This window comes from Galeopterus variegatus, unplaced genomic scaffold (genome assembly GCF_000696425.1).
Source record: "Galeopterus variegatus unplaced genomic scaffold, G_variegatus-3.0.2 Scaffold715, whole genome shotgun sequence".
Taxonomy (NCBI): domain Eukaryota; kingdom Metazoa; phylum Chordata; class Mammalia; order Dermoptera; family Cynocephalidae; genus Galeopterus; species Galeopterus variegatus.
This window is the reverse complement of record NW_007726826.1, coordinates 413,323-433,341: the sequence shown is the minus strand read 5'-3', so window position 1 is coordinate 433,341 and position 20,019 is coordinate 413,323. Positions and strand designations below refer to the sequence as shown.

The window sequence follows — 20,019 nt, the reverse complement described above, 5'->3', positions numbered from 1 at the left end:
AAACAAATGCTGTTCCTTCTCTCTAAAAAGTTGAGAGTGCTTAGAATGACTAAATGAATGAGAAACATCTGGAAAAAAGTCTTGAGAGAGACAATCTTTCAAGTGTTATATTGGAATGTCTCCCTCAGCAGAAAAATAGACTTCCTTCTTTGAGACAAAAGTAAAGCTTGGGCGTGAATTCACTTCTCTCTGACTTGGGGCTGTTGGTAACAACCTGAAATCCTCCTAGAGAAACTTCAGGTCTTCCTATGGCTGCAACTCAGCCTCCAAGCCCAACCTTCACTCAGCTGTGGAAGCAGAGCTGTAAGCTCCAGTCATTCCCAAGGCAGGAGACCAAGGTCAGGCAAGGTCAATATGGCAGGAAGGGAGACTGGTGAAGCATCATTCATGCTCCAGGCTTGTAGGCAAATTCACACCCAAGATCCACAACTCTTGTGAACAGTAGCCTCTGTCAACACAGCACTTCAGCCAGTTCCTAACATTCTGCTTTTATTTATTTTTGAATACATAATATATTCTCATAGCTCAAAACTCAGAAGTTGCAGTTCCTCAAAATATTAAAAATAAAATTACCTTATGATCCGGCAATTTCACATGTGGGTATATACTCAAAGGAATTGAAAGCAGGGTCTCAAACAGATATTTGCACACCCATGTTCATGGCAGCTTTATTACCCATAGCCAAAAGGTGGAAGCAGCTCTAGTGCCCATTGATGGATGAATGGACAAAATGTGCATATAAACGGAATATTATTCAGCCTTAAAAAGAGAGAAAATTCTCGGGCCGGCCCGGTGGCGCACTGCTACAGTGCACCGCTTGGGAAGTGCGGCGGCGCTCCTGCCGAGGGTTCGGATCCCATGTGCAGACCAGCGGCTCACTGGCTGAGCGAGGAGCGGGGGCAACACCGAGGGTTGCGATCCCGTTGCCGGTCACGAAAAAAGACAAAAAAAAAAAAAAAGAGAGAGAAAATTCTGACACATTCTTAAAGACCTTAGGCTAAGTGAAATGTCAGTCACAAAAGGACAAATTCTGTATGATTCCACTTATATGAGGTACCTAGAGTCATCAAATTCATAGAAACCAAGTAGAATAGTGGTTACCAGGTGCTGAGGGAGAGAAGAACGGGGAGTCATTATCAAACAGGTTTAGAATTTGAGTTTTGCAAGATGAAAGAGTTCTGGAGATTGTTTGCACAATAATATGAATGTACTTAATACTACTGAACTGTATACTTAAAATGGTTAAGATAGTAAATTTTATATCTCACCACAATAAAAATTTTTTTAAATAAAAAATTCAAAGGATACAAAAGAGGAGCCAACAAAAAGTATCCATCTCACCCCTCTCTCCCTTTCTCCCAGTTCCTGTCTTCAAAGCCAAGTGATATTTGGTCTTTTCTAAAACTTCTTTTAAAGTCAGTTTTCTCCCTACCAAACACACTCCTTCTCGGGATATTGTGGGATTGCACGTCCCCACCCTCTCGAAGTTGGGAATTGTTATATGATCAGTTTTGGCCAGTTAACATCACTTTGGTGCTAAAGCTTTAAAAACCAGTGAGTGAGTCACAACAGCCTTCCATCTTGTTGTGAAAATCAGGGAAGTATGAAGGTGAAGCCTCCCTCAGCCTGGGTCCACGAGTGAGGATGGGTCCACCCATGATAAATAGGTGGCATAAGTGAGGGATGAACCATTGTTGTTTTGTTTTTTTATCTGTTTGTTGTACAGCCCAGGAAGATAACCTTTGTTATATTTTAACTAAAAAACAGAGCAGATGGCAAGTTCATGAAGTATAATTTGATTTTTTTTTTTAAATCAGGCTTTGAAAGCAATAACCAAAAACAAGACTTTACTGCATGGATATTTTGGTCACCGTTAAAATCTTCAAGGGCACAAAAGCCAGGAGCATTAAGTAACATAAAGGTAATGACTGAGAATTTGTGATGTGCCCATAACATAGATCGCTGCATTAAACTCTATCCTTTATTTTCTTAATATTTTCTTAAACATTGAGCAATTATCATTATTCAGCAAAATATCAAACATGCACATAGTATTCCTACAGGAATACTGCCTTAATATTGTCAATACTAATACTGAGATTTTTGCCCCCCCAAATTCAATGAATCATGGTTCCACTATCTATATGTGTTAGTGTTAGTGGTAGCATGCAAAATTGATTTTATTTTCAAGGTTAAATAGCAGATTGACTTTGCATTTGGTAGCCAGCTGTGTACCCTAATTTTTCATCTTTTACTTTCTTAAAAATCTTAATTATATTTCATAACCCCTGAGATACTAGACAACCTGCTAATGATTGCATACTTTTAATTTATACTTTCCTCCACTCAATTTGAGCCCCACATAATAAATATTTAAATTATTTATAGATGGTTATAACTAGAGCAATGATAAAATTTAGTACTTGTATAGTTAAGACTGGTAATAATGCCTTTAACTAAGAGTTGCATATTTTATGCATATTTTGTAGAGGATTCATAAAGCAAATGTACCTCACAGGGCCTGGTTTTCCAAAGCCTTGCAGTTTCAAATATTGGCCTTGCAGAGGACAGGAAATTTTCCTCAGTCTATAAAATCTCTGGTGTAAGACAAAGATTTGTGGCACAGCAAGGTTGCTGGCTCAAGGACAGACTAGTTACTGATTGATATGTAAAGATACTGAGAAATTGCTGTAAGAAGGGAATATTTGCTAAGATCAAGCTTTTGTTAATGGATCACTTAATTGCCTTACTGGAATGTCATCTGGTTTGTTTCACTGAAAGTTACCAGCCTATATTGTTAAACTATAACCCCACCTATGTTCTCTTCCTGTAACTTCCTGGTCTGGAAAATAAATGCCGGAAGAGAACCCCAATTTGGGGTTAATTTCCCAAGAAAGAGTTGCTTCTCACTTGAGGATTCCAGGGGAGATTAACCACTTTGGGGCTTCTCAATGCTCAGAAGAGATGGGCTTTGAGTAATCCTTTGTGGCTCCATCACCCAGAGGAAGTGGGGTGACAAATCCGTGGGGGGCAAAGCAACAATATTTAACTTGCTAGAAGCAGCTCTTAAAATTACATCTATAATTCTGTCAACAATAAGTGCTTTTTCATTCTGTTTACTTCTATCTGGATAAAAAGATTCACTTTTCCCTCCTGTGCAGAACAACTTTCTTTCTTTCCTTCCCCAAACATAAATGCTAGTTTTCCAACTGAACAGTTACCAAAAGGAACTTAGCGTATGAAAAGCACATTGGTAACTGTAATGCTCAGCAAAGAAATATGCTCATAATAGGCATTTGATAGATGTGTGTTCCACAGGGAAAGAGTGAATAGTACAGCAGTTGTATGAGTCATACATTGTTCATCATGCACTATAACTAACTCTGTTTATCCAGGAAATTCTGATTACCAAATTTAATTCACCCTCAAGTGTAAATCCAAGAATTTGAGTTAAAAAGAAAATTGATTTACCAATTCTCAGAAAAAGTAAACAAGTTCATCATTTTATGGCTAAAAGGTGTTAACTAATTCTTATCATTTTCTCCACATTTCTCCTTGCAGCTATTTTGTTCATGTATTTATCACCATTAACTTCTGTAGGTGAAAGAGTTTTATTATCTGAATGGATTTCCCCATCTCCTTAGGTACATAATGTTAGTAAAAAGCTGGTGTAAATATAAGATTGTATTTTCATATCATGCCATATTTCTGCATTTATTTGTTTTGCTACTGTTCATTTTTCCTCTTTAAATGATGCTGTATAGAATGTGAGATCATCTGCCAACTGGCTATGAGATGGCTTGCTTGTAATGTTCAGTCTTTGTTGACAGCACTGAAGCGTATTGCACACGTGTCAGCTAGCACATTCATAAGTAACTAGTATTCTTTTTCCAAATGATACACAAACAAATTCTAAAGTTAATAATTTTAGCCCAACATTTTTGGTCAGTTACAGGACAATAGCAACTGCAAAAACGTTGACAAAACAGTTGGTGGCTCGGTTCTCCCATCATCACATGTGGTATCCCCAAAACATGAGCTGGCCGTGTGAAAGCCATATGCACTCTTCTGGACCACTGCACAGGTCACAATGTATTTGTAAGCTTTTCCCAACTTAAATAAATGTGTTGAGAATTGTTACACTATGCTTGTGGCCCACTGGTTGATGTTGTTATGATTATAATCCTTGCCACCTAACCCCCCATCTACATGCTCTGTGATGACATTGTGGGCTTCATCAGCACTGAAGCCAACCTCATCTCAGCGGTGANTTGTCTTTACTGAATGTTACCAGCCTATATTGTTAAACTATAACCCCACCTATCTCTCTTCCTGTAACTTCCTGAGCTGCTAAATAAATGCAGGAAGAGAACCCCAATTTGGGGTTAATTTCCCAAGAAAGAGTTGCTTCTCACTTGAGGATTCCAGGGGAGATTAACCACTTTGGGGCTTCTCAATGCTCAGAAGAGATGGGCTTTGAGTAATCCTTTGTGGCTCCATCACCCAGAGGAAGTGGGGTGACAAATCCGTGGGGGGCAAAGCAACAAGGAGAGAGATGCAGAACCACACAAGCTCTTTTTCAAGGTTCTGCTTGCATCGTGTCTGCTAGCATTGCATTGTCCAGAGCAAGTCACATGGCCAAACCCAGATTCAGGGGGTGGGGAAGTAGATCCCTCCTCTTAGGAGGGAGAAGAGGAACTGCAAAGTCACGAGCCAAGGGAAGTGGATGTATGGAGGGGCAATGATGGCTCGGGGCCATTAAGGCAATCAGCTCTGTGTCTGCTTCCATGTATCTGCAGGTGTGTGCCTGCTTATGTGTTCTCAGGCATATGTGTATCTATATGTAAAATAGGTGTGCTCAGGCATAGGTACATGCATGCGAGGCTGCCTGTGTGCATACTTCCTCTGAGTGTATGTATATGTGCTACATGCATACATGCATGGGTAAGTTCTGGAAGCTTTCCTGCTTGTGTGTCTGGGCAGATAGGTGCCAAGTATAGGGGGCCGATGAATGTGCCCCCAACCCCCATACCAGTGGGATTCTGGGGTCTCTGGGTCCTTGTCTGTCACTTCTCCAAGACAGGCAACTATTAGAGAAGCAAGAGTACAGGCTTTGAAATCAGGCAGGCTGGATTCCAATACTGGCTCTGCCACTGACTCCTGCTCCAGTTTTCTTATTGTAAAATGGGGATACCACTTCCTAGTTTCCTCATAAGAACCCTGTGAGGAAATGCATGTGGAAGGACTTTGTAACATGCATCATGCTGTGGCTTTGTTAGCTGAAAGATGCTGGGGGAGTGAGGTTTCCCGCCCACTCCATGCCCCAAAGACTTGACCCCTTTCCAGATACTGAAGCTGGAGGTGGCTTCGCATCTCTTCATGTGTTGCCATGGCAACCGCTGCCTTCTGCTCTTCCTTTAGCAGTGTGGGATGGGGCTCTGATGCCCCCTCACTGCTGGGCCAGGGGCATGGTGGTGGAGAAGAAACAGGCTCACCGGAAGTCCTTTTCCTCCTGCAGCAGGGCAGGAAGGATGCAGGGGGCTGTTACCTGCCTCTGTCACTGCCTCTCTGCTCCTCCTGCCATGCCCTTTCCAGTGGCAGCTCAGGGAGGTTAGCACACCTCAGACTCACCTGGGCAGCCTTAAAAATGCAGACTCCTGTGCCTCCCCTAGAAAGTCTGATTCAATAGATCTGAGGTGGGTACCAGGCACCTGCATTTTTAATATACTCTCCAGGAGATTCTGATGGGAGAGGTCAATAATTTTAGCCCAACATTTTTGGTCAGTTACAGGACAATAGCAACTGCAAAAACGTTGACAAAACAGTTGGTGGCTCGGTTCTCCCATCATCACATGTGGTATCCCCAAAACATGAGCTGGCCGTGTGAAAGCCATATGCACTCTTCTGGACCACTGCACAGGTCACAATGTATTTGTAAGCTTTTCCCAACTTAAATAAATGTGTTGAGAATTGTTACACTATGCTTGTGGCCCACTGGTTGATGTTGTTATGATTATAATCCTTGCCACCTAACCCCCCATCTACATGCTCTGTGATGACATTGTGGGCTTCATCAGCACTGAAGCCAACCTCATCTCAGCGGTGATGGTATTCCTCCTGGTGGCAAAACGACACCCCGTTTTTGTTTTAAACCGCTGGGAATTGCGGTTGTTTGTTACTACAGCATAGCTGTGCCTGCTGGACTAGTACATTTGACATGGCTTGTAGTTTTTGGTGTACATGCTCTGTGATGACATTGTGGGCTTCATCAGCACTGAAGCCAACCTCATCTCAGCGGTGACGGTATTCCTCCTGGTGGCAAAACGACACCCCCTTTTTGTTTTAAACCGCTGGGAATTGCAGTTGTTTGTTACTACAGCATAGCTGTGCCTGCTGGACTAGTACATTTGACATGGCTTGTAGTTTTTGGTGTCCCAGAAAGTTTTTCCACTCATGCCTTCTTTTGGTTACATAATGTATTAGTTAATGTAGGCCAACTGTGGAAACATAAACTCCTCCATTACAATGGTTCAAATTCAGTAAACGTCCATTTCTTGTTCACATAATAGTAGTGGGCTAATGAGTGGGTCAGCAGGGTGGACTTCCTCCATGTGGTCATTCAGATTGGTGACTGCCAACTGGTGGGGTCACTGCCAAATTCAATACTCAGTTTCTAAGGTTGTCTTGGGGCTGCCCCTTCCAGCCAACCAGAAGGGGAAGGGAACATGGGGGAGCACACAGGAGATTTGGTGGCCAGACCTGGACACGGGGCCCATCACAGCTGCTCACGTCTCGGTGACTACAATAGAGTCATCTGACCAGGCCTTTCTACGAGGGAGGTTGGGAAAGTACTCTCACCGAGTGCCCTGGAACAAGAGGAGAACGTGGATTTGGGGAGCAACCAGCAGCCTCTACCACACAGACCCTGCCCCATGGCTCTCCACCACAGGATTGGACATGTGTCCCAAACTAGGCCAATCAGAGTTCTTCCTGTGACGTTGTATCATCACGGTTCCTTTCTGTGGATCTGATGGGAGGCTACCTCTTGGCTCTGGGGTCATGGTGCAGGAAGAATGAGAATTTGGAGCTGTCAGCAGTTCTTCTCCTGGCACACGAAGAAGGCACATCCACCATCAGAGAAAATGAGGGAAAACCCAACGAGATTCAGGGCTGAGAGAGGGAGAACTGAGGATGGACAGGAAGTCTTGGTGGCACTGCTTGGGACCTAGTTTTGGTGCCTGATACCAAATCTATCCTCATCCTTTCCAGTTATAGCAGCCAATGCCTTCTTTATTGTCTGTCCTATTCAGATGGATGTCTGTCTCTTAAAACTGAAAGAATATGGTGAAATGGAGCAGGCAGCTCCTGCAGAGATTGTCTGGTATAAAAAGTAAGCAAATCTCTGCTGAGTGGCTCACAGTGCAGAGAAGCGTCCTGGCGGGTGGAGACCAGATGAGCTCGCGTTTCCACTCGTCCCTGCCACTAACTGCCTTTGCAGTCATAAGCAGAGAAATTTCCCTCTCAGGGTCTCGGATTCCTCATCTGTAAAATGTGGGGCCTGGGCCAGGTCTCAAAGGATCCTTTCGGTCATGAAAGTCTAAGACTATCTATACTGTTGGTGTCCTGACATAAATATTCCTTCCCCAAGAAGATATGAGAACCTATTTCCAGTGCTGGCTTCATTGTATACACTGTCCTCATCTCCTAAATTCTCTTAACAACTACATGGAAGTTAATATGTGTATCAGTTTCCTAGGGCTGCTATAACAAATTGTGACAAACTGGGTGATTTACAAGAAAAGAAATTTATTCTCTCACAGTTGTGTAAACCAGAAGTCTGAAATTAGGGTGTCGGCAGGGCCATGCTCCCTCAGAAGGCTCTAGAAGAAAACCCTTTCTTGCCTCTTCTGGCTTCTGGTGGCTCTAGGTGTTCCTTGGCTTGTGGCTGCAGCATTCCAGTCTCTGCCTCCATCTTCACGTGGGCTTCTCCTCTGTGTGTCTGTGTCTCCTCTTCTTCTGTCTCTTGTAAGGATACTTGTCATTACATTTATAGTCCCCACAGATACTCCAGGACAACCTCATCTCAAGATTCTTAACTTCATTACATCTGCAGAGACCCTTTTCCAAATAAGGTCACAGGTTCCAGGGATTAGGATGTGGAAATATATTTTGTGGGGCCACCATTCTACTCACTATAGTATTTGTGAAGATCTTTAAGAAAAGCTATAAAAGAAGCACATGGCTTGAATGTACTCATATGTCATAGACACCACCAATATGGCATAGAAAGAAGACAGAAAATAAACCAGTGCCAGCTAGATATTCCATTCCTCCACTCTGTTATGTTTGTAGCTCACCTGGGAAGAATCTCAGAGCTAGTGACTTAGCCAGGTGGCTGGGTTTTTTTACACAAAAGCTCTCAAACAAGGACCAGATTGCCCACCCCATCGTTGACTCCTCCCATACAAGTGCCTATGTGTTTAATTATATTCTTCTCCTAATTCCACTAGAACCACTAACAAGGTGCACACACAGAGCTGGGATCAAATCAGTTCTTTCCTTATTGGCCTCATTCTTCTTGAATTTTAAATGCCTGTTGAAAAGAAGCATCCAGAGTGTCTATTTTCTGAAAACAAGCTGGAGAGTAATCACCTTGTCTTTCCAAAGAGGCCATATCTTGTTTGGTTTTTCCATTCCAAAAATAACAGAACTTTTTGGAGACAGTCACGTGGCAGGGAACCAAGAGCTGGAATGCAAAGCCTTCATGTCTCTTGCGGAAGGCCTCTTGAGTACTTAAGTAGTTACATTCCAGCATTGCCAGGAAGCTGAAGGGGGCAAATGCAGAAAGAAGAGTGCTAGAGGCAGCCTGGCATTCCTCTTCTAGAAGATTCCAACTTTGGTCATGCTCTAGGGAAGTGAGGGTGCCCTGCAGGGGACACCACTGCAGTCGGTGAGGCTACCTGGAGGGAATTGGTGTCTTCCCCAAGTTCTAATTGCCAGCCGTGTGGGACGTCCCCAAAGACCCACCTGGACACCATCCTGTTTTCTCCCTTTTCTCCTCCCTCCATAAAATTACATGACAGCCCGACGTTGCTACTGCACCTAGTGGCGAGTAGGCAGACGGATTTCTTCCATCCCCTTGCCTACCCCAGTCTTTCACTCCTTTGAAAATGGATAACACACAAGTCAACTGCTTCCCTATTTCCGTCAGTTTATTCTTCCTTGGGTAAATCTTTCCCTTTTACCGAATCAACAGCATTATCCCAGTGTTCCTAGTGGGCACAATTATGTCATTAAAATCTGTCTCATTCTTTTTCTCTCTCAATCCCTCTCTCTCTCTTCCATTTGTGAATGAAGAATAAATAAAGAAAAGTAAGGGCCTTTTCAACAAATGGTGCTGGAGTGAATACATATCAACGGGCAAAAAAATTGATCTAATCCCGACATGTTCTACAAAAATTAATTCAAAATGGATCACAGACTAAAAGAAATATTAAAATTATTTATCTGTTAGAAGAAGTAGGGGGAAATTTGTGATCTAGGGCTAGGCAAAGAGTTATTAGTTTTGACACCACTAGCACAATCTATAAAAGGAAAAATCAAAAACTGGCCCTCATCAAAATGAAAAACTTTTGCTCTGTAAGACCCTGTTTAGAGGATGAAAAGGCAAGTTACAGGCTGTGAAAAAATTTGCAAACATGTATCTGACAGAGGACTAGCATCTAGAATATGTAAAGAACTCTCAAAACTCTATAATAAAAAGACAAATAATCTAATTTGAAAATGGACAAAAGACATTAAGAGATGTTTCACTGAAGAAGATATATAGATGGCCAATAAACACATAAAAGGATGTTCACATCATTAGCCATTGAGAAAATGCAAATTAAAACCACAATGAAGAAGAAATACATTTGTTTATTCTTAGCCACAACATAAAAAAATGGCTAACATAAAAAATAGTGTCAACAAATGCTGGTGAAGATGCAGTTAACTAGATCACTCATACACAGCTGGTGGAAATGTAAAATGGTACAGCCACAGCCACTCTGGAATGCAATTTGGTCATTTCTGGAAAAACTAAACATGCAACTACCATACAACCCAGCAATTATACTCTTGGGCATTTATCCCACAGAAAAAACCTGTACATGAATGTTTATATTAGCTTAATTTGTACCTCCAAATTGGAAACCATCCAGATTTCCTTCGATGGATGAATGGTTCAACAAACTGTGGCACATCGATACCACGGCACGCTACGTGGCACTAAAGAGCAAGGAACTATTGACACACACGACTTGGATGAATCTCCAAGGAATTATGCTGAGTGCAAAGTCAGTCCCAAAAGGTTACATACTGTCTGATTCCATTTATGTAACATTCTTAAAATGACAAAATTATAGAATTGGGGAAAAGATTATTGATTGCCGGAGGTAGGGTGGGAGGAGGATGTAGGTGAAGTTATGAAAAGACAACAGGAAGGCTCCATGTTGTGATGGAACTGTTTTGTATCTTGCCTGTGGCAGTGGTCACCTGAATCTACACCTGTGATAAAACTGCACAGAATAAAACACACACACACACACACACACAAATGATGAATGTAATACTGGTGAAATCTGAATAAGGTAGATCAAGTGTACAGATGTCAATTTTGTGATATTGTACTGTAATTGTGCAAGATGTTACCACTGGGAGAAACTGGGTGAAAGGGATCTTATATAACTGCATGTGAATCTCAATGATCTCAAAACACAAAGGTAAAAAAAAAAAAAAAAGGCCTAATCACAGCAGATAAGCATAAGGATTGGGGATAAACAAAAAGGGAAGCCTGTGCATTTGGAAGCAGCACTGGAAGAAATATCCAGAATGATCTTTGCCAGAGTGTGGAGTCACTGTCTGGAAGTCCCTAGATTTGCAATTGCAAATTACTAACTTGAGATCAGGTCTATTAGGTGGTAACTTTTTTTCCCACCCGCGGGAAGGGGAAATGAAGAAAACTTAAAGGACAGGAGATGTTGTTTCCTACAAAGCCCAGGGGCTGAGGTTGCCTTCTCCTTCCCTGGGTGGGTGGTTCTGTGCTGTCTTATGTAGGTTTTCCAGGCTCTCCATTCCTCATTCAGCTCCTCCAGTTCTGGGGCCCACACAGCCCATCCCCGTGCATCAGCCTACACTGGCTGGCGGGCCCATCCGCAAGCTGCCCACTTGGCCCGACGCTGTTCTCTCTGCCTCTCCATCCTCCACCCTAGAGGAATCCAGGTATCTTCTGCTGATTTGAGAGGGCGCTATCCCTGGCTCCATCTTTCATCCAGACGAACACACATGCAAAGAACCTCAAATAATGTTCTACCAGTTATTTAATTCAGGCTCAGACAATGTAACGCAACCTGTATGGGCTGTAAGGTGGTGAGGCTCCTCTCTATCTCTTATCCTTGAGAAGTGCCAGACACAAGGAGTGGGAGGGAGCTCAGCAGGGAGAAGGGTACACACAATGACCACAATCTAAATGACCAGAGGTATTTTGTAGCAGGGATGTGGGTGGGTTGGACAGCGAGTGTCAACATTTCTTAGGAAATTAAAGTCACATGGCAAAAGAAAACTTTTATTTAAATCAGAATTGTAACAATTTAAGTATCTTGAAGGTTGTGACTACAAACAGATTTTTTTAAATGTACCAGAATTTTATTTGTACAAATAAGTGCTTTTGTTTTTAATTGGTGGTTTTGCAAAGTCACCACCATAAAAATGTCTATGCAGTGGGTCCATGTGCAGAGTTGAGGAAAGTTGTGTACAGACCCCTTTGCACAACTCCCTCCTGAACATCCAAAGGACAAAGGGCAGATCCCCACAGGTATGTGCTGTGGGAAAGAGAGAGACAGGGGTCCATCAGTGTGGCTCCCACACTCCTTGTGAGGGACTGGCTGGGGGCAATCACATTGGCTGGTAGCCAACGTGTGTTCTTTGATCAGACCCAGTATCTGTTGTAGGGGAGGGAAAGCTCCCATTTGAGTCCCTCTCTTCAACTCTTGGAAACCCAAAGACAAGTTAATGCCTGTTGATGTCTTCTCTGGGCCAGGCCACTTAAGAGGAGGGTCCTTTCGAGAAGATGTTCCATCTCAGGTGTGCCTGGCACTCAGGGCACCTTCAACTTCTTGTGTCTGGTCATTCTCCCTCTGCCACTCAGAGCCCACATGGGAGATGCAGGATCAGGCCCATAAGAATAGTTGCTGTGCAGGGCAGAACAAAATGCCTGAGTCTGGCCCTACGTTGAGCTTTTTGTTAATGCCTACTGATCTGTAAAACACTGATTAAACCCCACTGGAATACAAAAAATTGCTCTGAATTTCACAAGAACATTTTTGTTTAAATCAATGAAGGTGGCAGAAGAAAAATTTTCTACGGTTTTTCACTCCCATAAAACATATCTTGCCTGGTTCCAAATTAGAATGCTATTCTCTTATCACTTCCACTGCTGGAAAGATAACAAAGCAATTTAGAGCCTAGCAGAGGAAGCAGATTTGACCTTAGCACAAATCTTCTTGTCAAGAGATACACAGGCTGAGCATTCTCTGAGTGGTGTCTTTGAATATCTAGTCGACAGTAAGATCAGAGCATTGTAAGAGCTGCCAGCTCCAGGACAACTACGGGACAAGACTTTGGGTTTAGGAGGGTTCACCCCACAGAGCGTGGGTGAGCCTAGGCTAACAGAGTGTGCAAGAAAGTAAACTGGGTCACACAAGCCGAAGTTAAGGCTTGTGAGGCCCAGGGGAAGGGTGTAGGCGAGGATTGGGCATAGGATTTCACAGATGGGTCCCTGAGGCAAGTCAGATGGGTCTCTGCCATCCAATTTTTGTTAAAGGTATTGCTGTGGCAAGTAATAGTCAGGGAGTATTGCACTACTTGCAGTTTACTTGATGGTTTAAAACACTGTCCTTGAACTATGTCTGATTGTCTGGGAGCTGCACACCCGACTCCACTCTTCTGGCCTCTTCTGAAGATTCCTTAATGACTTTTATTCCTGAGTTACTCCTTTCCCACATCAAGAGGCATTCAGAAAGAACCCCTTGAAACTGCCTATTGTTTTTATTGTAGGAGTGATTTTGTGGATATCATCCCTTATTTTAGGAGTCTTCAAAAAGTTCATGGAAAGATTCGTACTATCTTTTATTTCTATTTTTCTACGAACATTTTGAAGTAACTCTGTATCATACAAGGGCCTCCTGGGAGGGATAGGAACAGAAGTTCCAGGAAAAGTTCTGCTTCTCCTGAATAGCTGGTTTATTTTTATGTTAATGATCGTATGATTCTTGTTATTGATGGTGTTGCCTGCTTTGTTTTGCCAAGGAGTTCAGAGTCAAACCTGAATCACACCACCAGCAAAGAGCACAGCATCCTATGGCTTGTGTTGTGTAGACCCACGTGATCCCTGGTGACATCTTATTTTCCTACACCAGGCTTTCACCACCGTGATAACATCATATTCTTTTAATCCTGTTTTACTCTACACATCTCTGCAAGACCATATTTTATTTTATTTAAGGCTACTCAAGTGAAGCAGTGGGAGTGGAGAAGGAACAAAAATATCTGCAACTTGTTGTGATCGAGTAGTTGTAAACACCACTGCACTTGGACCGGCCTGCAAGCCACTTTAAATACTCTTTGGGGCATAGATAAAGTATGAAAAAGCATACAAACGAATCAGATGGGTATTTGGCAGAAACAATTCATTTTAAAACACCTTAACCCTGCTCTTTGTGGGGGGGAGGCAATAATCTTGCCTCATCTGTGTCTAGATGGCTGTGTTCACAAGCTGACATCTGCCACGCTGAGTGAAGAATGCGTTTTTAAATGACCATTGATATTTTTAACTTCTGATGGATTTATTCCCACTAGTGGACTTCTTCCAAAAGAAGTGCCTTAAAGAGCTTTTAAGTCCTGCAAGAGCCTGCGGGAGTGTTGCCCAAGATGAAACAGAGCTCTAGGTAGCACAGGGAGCCCCCACAACCTGGGCAGCCCTGATCCACCGCCAGAGGCCAGAGGGATGAAGGAGTGTGTGGACGTGTCTGTCCCTTCCCGCTCCCTCCTTCCCTGGTCACAGTGAATGGTCCACTTCCTTAGAAATTAGAGAAAGTTGAACAATAAACTCGCTATGCACCCATCACCCAGCCTCAATGGCTATCAATAGCAAAATGGAACTGTCTTTTAAAAGGTAGACATTAGATTTCTCAAATGATATTCTGACACTTCATTCCTCTGTAGGAGCAGACAAGGACTAGGATGAAAGTGACAACAGGGAGAACCCTTTCAATTCTGGGAAGATTTATTACTTATCACTAAAAGCACATATTTTTAAATGACTGAATCCTTGCCATAAAATGGTCATAAATATCAGTCCATGTTCTGAGCCGCAAACGCGATTCGTGGTTTATCTGAGCTCACTTGTCTTTCCTATCTGGCCTAAGTCTGGGTGCCTTTCCGCTTTCCCAATCCAGATGGTTATTTACAGAAAGAACAAGTTGACATTAAAATAAAGGCAGTGGCTCAGAAGTTATTTCTCCTTTTATCATAAGCACACAAAATGTGCAGTCACAAATTGATGTCGTACGTCAATTTTTATTTAATGAGGAATTTGTATACTTTTAGAAACAGATGCATTTCCCAGTTATTTTTGTACATGGCTTAATCACTTGACTTGTATAACGAATCACCCCTAAAATTTAGTGGCTTAAAACAACTATGAAGATGGAAGAGTTTTTCTTGTTATACATCAAAATGTATTATATGTCACTGATTCTAAGCCATTTTATTATGTCTGAAATTAGGCTTCCTCTAATAACCTATGGCATTGTGTAATTTGCTCTTCACCAGCAGCAGTCGTAACATATTTGTTGCTGCCCGCACAAAACTGAACTTGGTCATAGCCGTTCACATTATCAGCAATTCAGTTGAGTTGTGTGCACTGTTGCCCGCATGTATTGAGGTCAATGATCTTCAAAAAAATTACACTGTAATTCGTCATGGAAATGAGAATCATTGCATGTTTAGAAAGGTGCTGAAACAGATCAGTTGGGTAGAAAACTGATATTAGTGAAACAAATTTTCATTGTTGGAAAAATGACCTTGATGAGATAGATACTTCCTTGCAGAGCTGTGCTTTATGAGACCTAAGAAAGGATTAGATGACACTGTTACATTTTGTAACTGAGATGCGTTCAAAAGAATTGTCCATCGCATACTAAGAAACTTCTCAAAATGGGCATCAGAAGCTTGACAAAAAATCCTGTAGTCAATAGTTAAGTATTCCTTTAAGAAATGGCTACATCTCCACACTCCTGATGACTGCAAGTAACAGAAAACCCCAAATAACACTGGCTTAACAAGATACTCGTTTGTTTCTCTGTGACATAAAAGAATTCCAGAGGCAGCCTGTACAGGACTGAGAGATACCTTCACAGAGTTATCAGGGGTGTAGGTTTGTATTATCTTGCTGCTCTGCTATCCTTTGCATATGATTCCCACCTCACAGGTATAACTTAGCTGCTTCAGATCCAGACATCACATCTATATTCCAGCTAGCTGATTGGAAGAAGAAATGAAGAGGGAGCAAAGGGTAGGGGCCAGCTGGCTTTTTAGATAACCTCCCAGAATTTGCCACACAATATCTACTCTATTTCATTGATCAGAACACAATCCTAGAGGCATTCCTAGTTGCAAGGAATGCCAGTAAATGTTTTCTTTATTCAGGCAGCCATGCACCCAACTAAACCTCAGAGGTTCCATTACTGAGGAAGAAGAGAGGAATGAATTTGGACAACGGGTAGTCCCAGCCACACCAAAGTTGTCAAATTTTCTGGCATAAATCTATCTATAGCATTCTCTTTTTATTTTTAGAATCTCAATTGCATATGTATTATTTTCCCTATTTTTGTCCTAATATTTTATATTTGTGTCTTTTCTATTTGTTCTTGATAAGTCAGGCTAGTACTTTGTTTCATATTTTTTTGTCAAAGTACTACCTTCTCTATTGATTCTTGTGTTTTAGATTTTAAATTTATTTTTTCTTTATTATTTCATTTCATTTGCTTGTTTTAGGTTACTCTGTTCTTTTTCTAGATTCTTGGATTGGATATATAACATTTATTTTCAAATTTGTTTTTCAAAAATAACAATAAATTTTAATATTGTGATACTGTAAAATAATGAAAAAAACATATATATTTGGTCTCTGCCCTTGGTTCCTGACACAGATCTCCTAAAACCTTTGTAATTTATTTAGTGACAGGGGTGCTAGGTGCTTCTTTTGTTCTAATATTTGGTCTTTGCCTCTGGTTCCTGACACAGAGCTTCTAATCACTTGGAATTTCCTAGTGACAGAAGTATCTTTCTTTCTAAAGAAGTAACTCTTGATGGGCCCTTGGATGGGCTCTGGTCATCAGAAAGACCAAGCCACCACGCTTACAAGCTTGGAACTTTCAGCCCCACCTCCCGCATCCTCTAGGAAGGGAGGGGAGCTAGAGACTGAGTTAATAATCGATCATGCCTATTAGAAGAATCCTCCATAAAAAATCCCTGAACGGGGTTGCTTGGTGTAGATACTTCAGAATTGAACTGAACTGTAGGACGCCCAGTTGGTGTCTGCTGGCGAATTGGTTGTTGGTAGGGAGAAACCCTCACACATTTTGGTGACCAGAGTGAAGTATTCTGTCTTGAGTGTTGTATCAAGAGTTAGAGTAGGAAAAACAGTTTGGTTTTTCCTTTCTCAAGCAACTATATATGCTGTTTTAGAGGCAATCAGTTTGAATATACTACTTGTGTAGTCATTTAGTCCTAAATGCTATGTAATTCCCAGCGATTATGCTCTCTCACTCTTTTTGATTGTTGAGCTGAATGTATGGGTCTTTGAATGGCTATTCTTAGGTACATACAATGCCTCCCTTTTCTGCCTCCAGCATCTCATAGCCGATCCTGAGGAATTCAGTTGCCTCCCAGGGTGAATACAGGTCCTGATGATGATATGTTTCTTTATCTTACTTACGGTGCCCACTGATCTGCCCGAGGACAAACTAATGGAAAGAGCTGAAAGTGGAACAGCTTTTGTTCCTGTGTACCACTGAGAAGCCTCCAGAGTTAAGAGGTACTTTTACCACTAACCTGCTTGTTCAAAGGTCCAGCACCTTATCGGGAGCCCAGGAGTAATTTGAGGGAAACTGTAGGCTATGTTTCTGCCCAACTCCAGTCTGAAATTAGAGGTCTGAAGAAAGAACAAGGTGCATATAAATTCAATCCAAGTCTCTTGGAGGTCATCAGAAGGGGAATTTTCAAATCTTTTATGGTACGGCCTAGCTGTTCAAGTTAATATACAATCATTTTAGTCTTCCTAATAAAGCTTTCATTTCTAACCTTCAAAAAAAATTATGGATTTCATGTAAAACATTTTTTCTTATCCCCTCCCCACTGGGGCCAAACCCCTGACTGACTGCACCTGCTCCCAGAACTAAAGTCCAGCAGACCTGTGGCATTGGTCATGCTGACATTTTGCATTTGTGTTCCATTGTTTTGCTCTCAACATGTCTTTGAACTTAGATATGGTTTTTATATTTTCCTTCACTGGGATCATTCTCAGATACAAATGGGTAGCCAAGGATCACCAAACATTTGAGGAAAGCCTCTAACAAGGAAGATAGAGACCAGGGAAACAAGGAATTCTGAGAAATGGAGACAATAAAGGAAGCAGGAAAATATGAAAACAAAACACTATTTTTAATATTTTCAGTGAGATGATAGACAATAGTACATCCATTAAACTTAAATAGGATTTTTTAAAGGAATATACAAAGAATAAGAAAGAGACCTTGGACACTGAAAATATAATAGCAGTAATACAAATTTAATCGAAAATTTAGAAGATAAAATAGAGAACATTTCACAGAAAGAATATGAAGACAAAAGAGAAGAATTATAAGAGAGAAAATAGAAAAATTAGAGAACAAATATAGGTGATCTAATGTCTATCATGTAGGAGATTCAGAAAAATAAAATAGAGAAAAGAGCAGGAAGAAAATTAACAAAGAATTTTTTTTAAGTCTTAGAACTGAGAGACCTAAGTGTTCAGATTGAAAGACCCACTGCATGCCCAAGTGCAATGAATATAAAAACTCACCAACGCACACCTTTGGGAAATGTTACAACATCAGGCATAAAGAAAGTGCCTATGAGCATCCCAAGATCCAAAATAAATAAATAAACCGCTCACACACAAAGGATCAGGAATCAGAATGTCAGTGCTCTTCTAGCATTGCTGGGGGCTGTCTTTTCAACTTTAATTCTATCGCTGGCCACACTAAAAATGTGTAAAGACAGAACAAAATTATTTTGAGATATTTGAAGTCTTTAAAAATGTATCTGCCTTGCACTCTTTCTCAGGAAGCTACTGGAGGATGATATTCTCCCAAAAGTAAACTGAAGAAGGGTAAGTAAACCAAGAATGAAAGTCATGGGAGAACACATGGGACAGCATGGAAGATCCAGACCACAGCCGAGCACCAGGCCTGGAGAGCAAGCCGGCCAGGCTGGGCAGGGCAGCAAAGCACCCTGGGAGCGAGGTCTCCAGCAGCAAGAGGAGGTTATCAGAGTGTCTGAGCATCTGGGAAAATGACTGGTGGGCACATAAAAGGCCTATTGGAGAATTAGGAAAAACACAGAAAACTAAACAAGTGAAAAAAATGAAGTAATTACTAACTCCAGGAAAAGATGAATAATTAAGGATAAAGGATAAGCAATATTGATGCTACCTGAGTTAACAATAAAAATGGCATGATCACTCGAATGTAAACCCAGGTTTAACTCAAAGCTGTGATAGATTTTTGGCAGAGATCATTAGTTGCCTACCCAATATCACTCTCCCCGTCTTGGTAGACTTGAATCCAGTTTTATTTGGGTAGACTGCTCCAAGCTAAAAATACTGCATGTTCCAGGCTCCCTGGCAGTTAGGTAGACCAAGGAGATGTGAGTGGGTATGATGCACAGGACCACTGAGAAGCCTCCATACAGGGGCTGATTTTGCTGAGATGAGTGGCCTGTTGCCTTACCTCCTGTCCCAGATGGTACGATTGTTCACAAATATTCACCGGCCCTCCATAGGGGAAAATGATCATTTCCTACCCCATAGACTCAGGCTTGGCCATGTGACTCATTTTGTATGAAATATGAGCAGAAATGACACAAGTCACTTCCAAAAAGAACTGTCAAGAACTAGTGTAGTTTACTTTGCTTGCTTCGTCTATCTGCCGTGATGATCCACAATGTCCCAGGAAGAAACTGTTCCATCATCCTGGATTCCCATCCCAGAGCAGAGGCCACCAAAGCAAAGCAGCAGCCAACCAGCGATGGGCATGTCATGTGAGAGAGAAATAACTTGTTAGCCAGAGATTTGGGGGCTGCTCATTACTGCAGCATAACCTGGTCCAGCTGCAACACGCTGACAGCCCGCAGAGAGAGAACGTGCGTACTGATGCATTGAGGTCTCTGTCTGTGTTTGTTATTTTCGCCGACCCTCCCTCTCCCTTTTCGGGTACCCACAACTCGACTGGAGCTGGTCTCCGGCAAACTGGTTTATCCTAGTTAATACAGCCCCTTCCTCCCTCTTCCTCCTTGAAGATGGAATCCAGAGCTAGGAAGGATGAGGAAACATGTGGATCCACTCTACCAGCCCTGGAAGGCCTGCTTCCCAACTTCTTTTACTTAAGAGAGAAGAAAATTCTATTTACATCACTGTTACTGTGTTTCCTGTTATATGCAACTGAACCATATCTTCACTGATAAAATAACTACTGAAAAGATGGTAGGAGGGAATGTATATAGGGATGAGATTAAAAGAGGCATATCCTTAATAACAATAAGAACGATAGATAAATAGCGTCAAAAATAGATAAATAGCGAATGCCAAACCTGCCCACAGCCAGACCCCATGCCACTGCTGTGGGACACATCCGGGATCCTGAGGCATAGAGCTGGGGG

At 41.9% G+C, this 20,019-nt stretch overlaps 2 pseudogenes; both read right to left on the bottom strand.

Annotated features, from left to right (window-relative positions):
* Window positions 1-3,949: 3,949 nt before the first annotated feature.
* On the bottom strand, window positions 3,950-5,391 carry LOC103589724 (annotated as a pseudogene).
* Window positions 5,392-5,785: 394 nt separating this feature from the next.
* Window positions 5,786-14,922, bottom strand: LOC103589723 (annotated as a pseudogene).
* Between the last annotated feature and the right edge of the window lie 5,097 nt (window positions 14,923-20,019).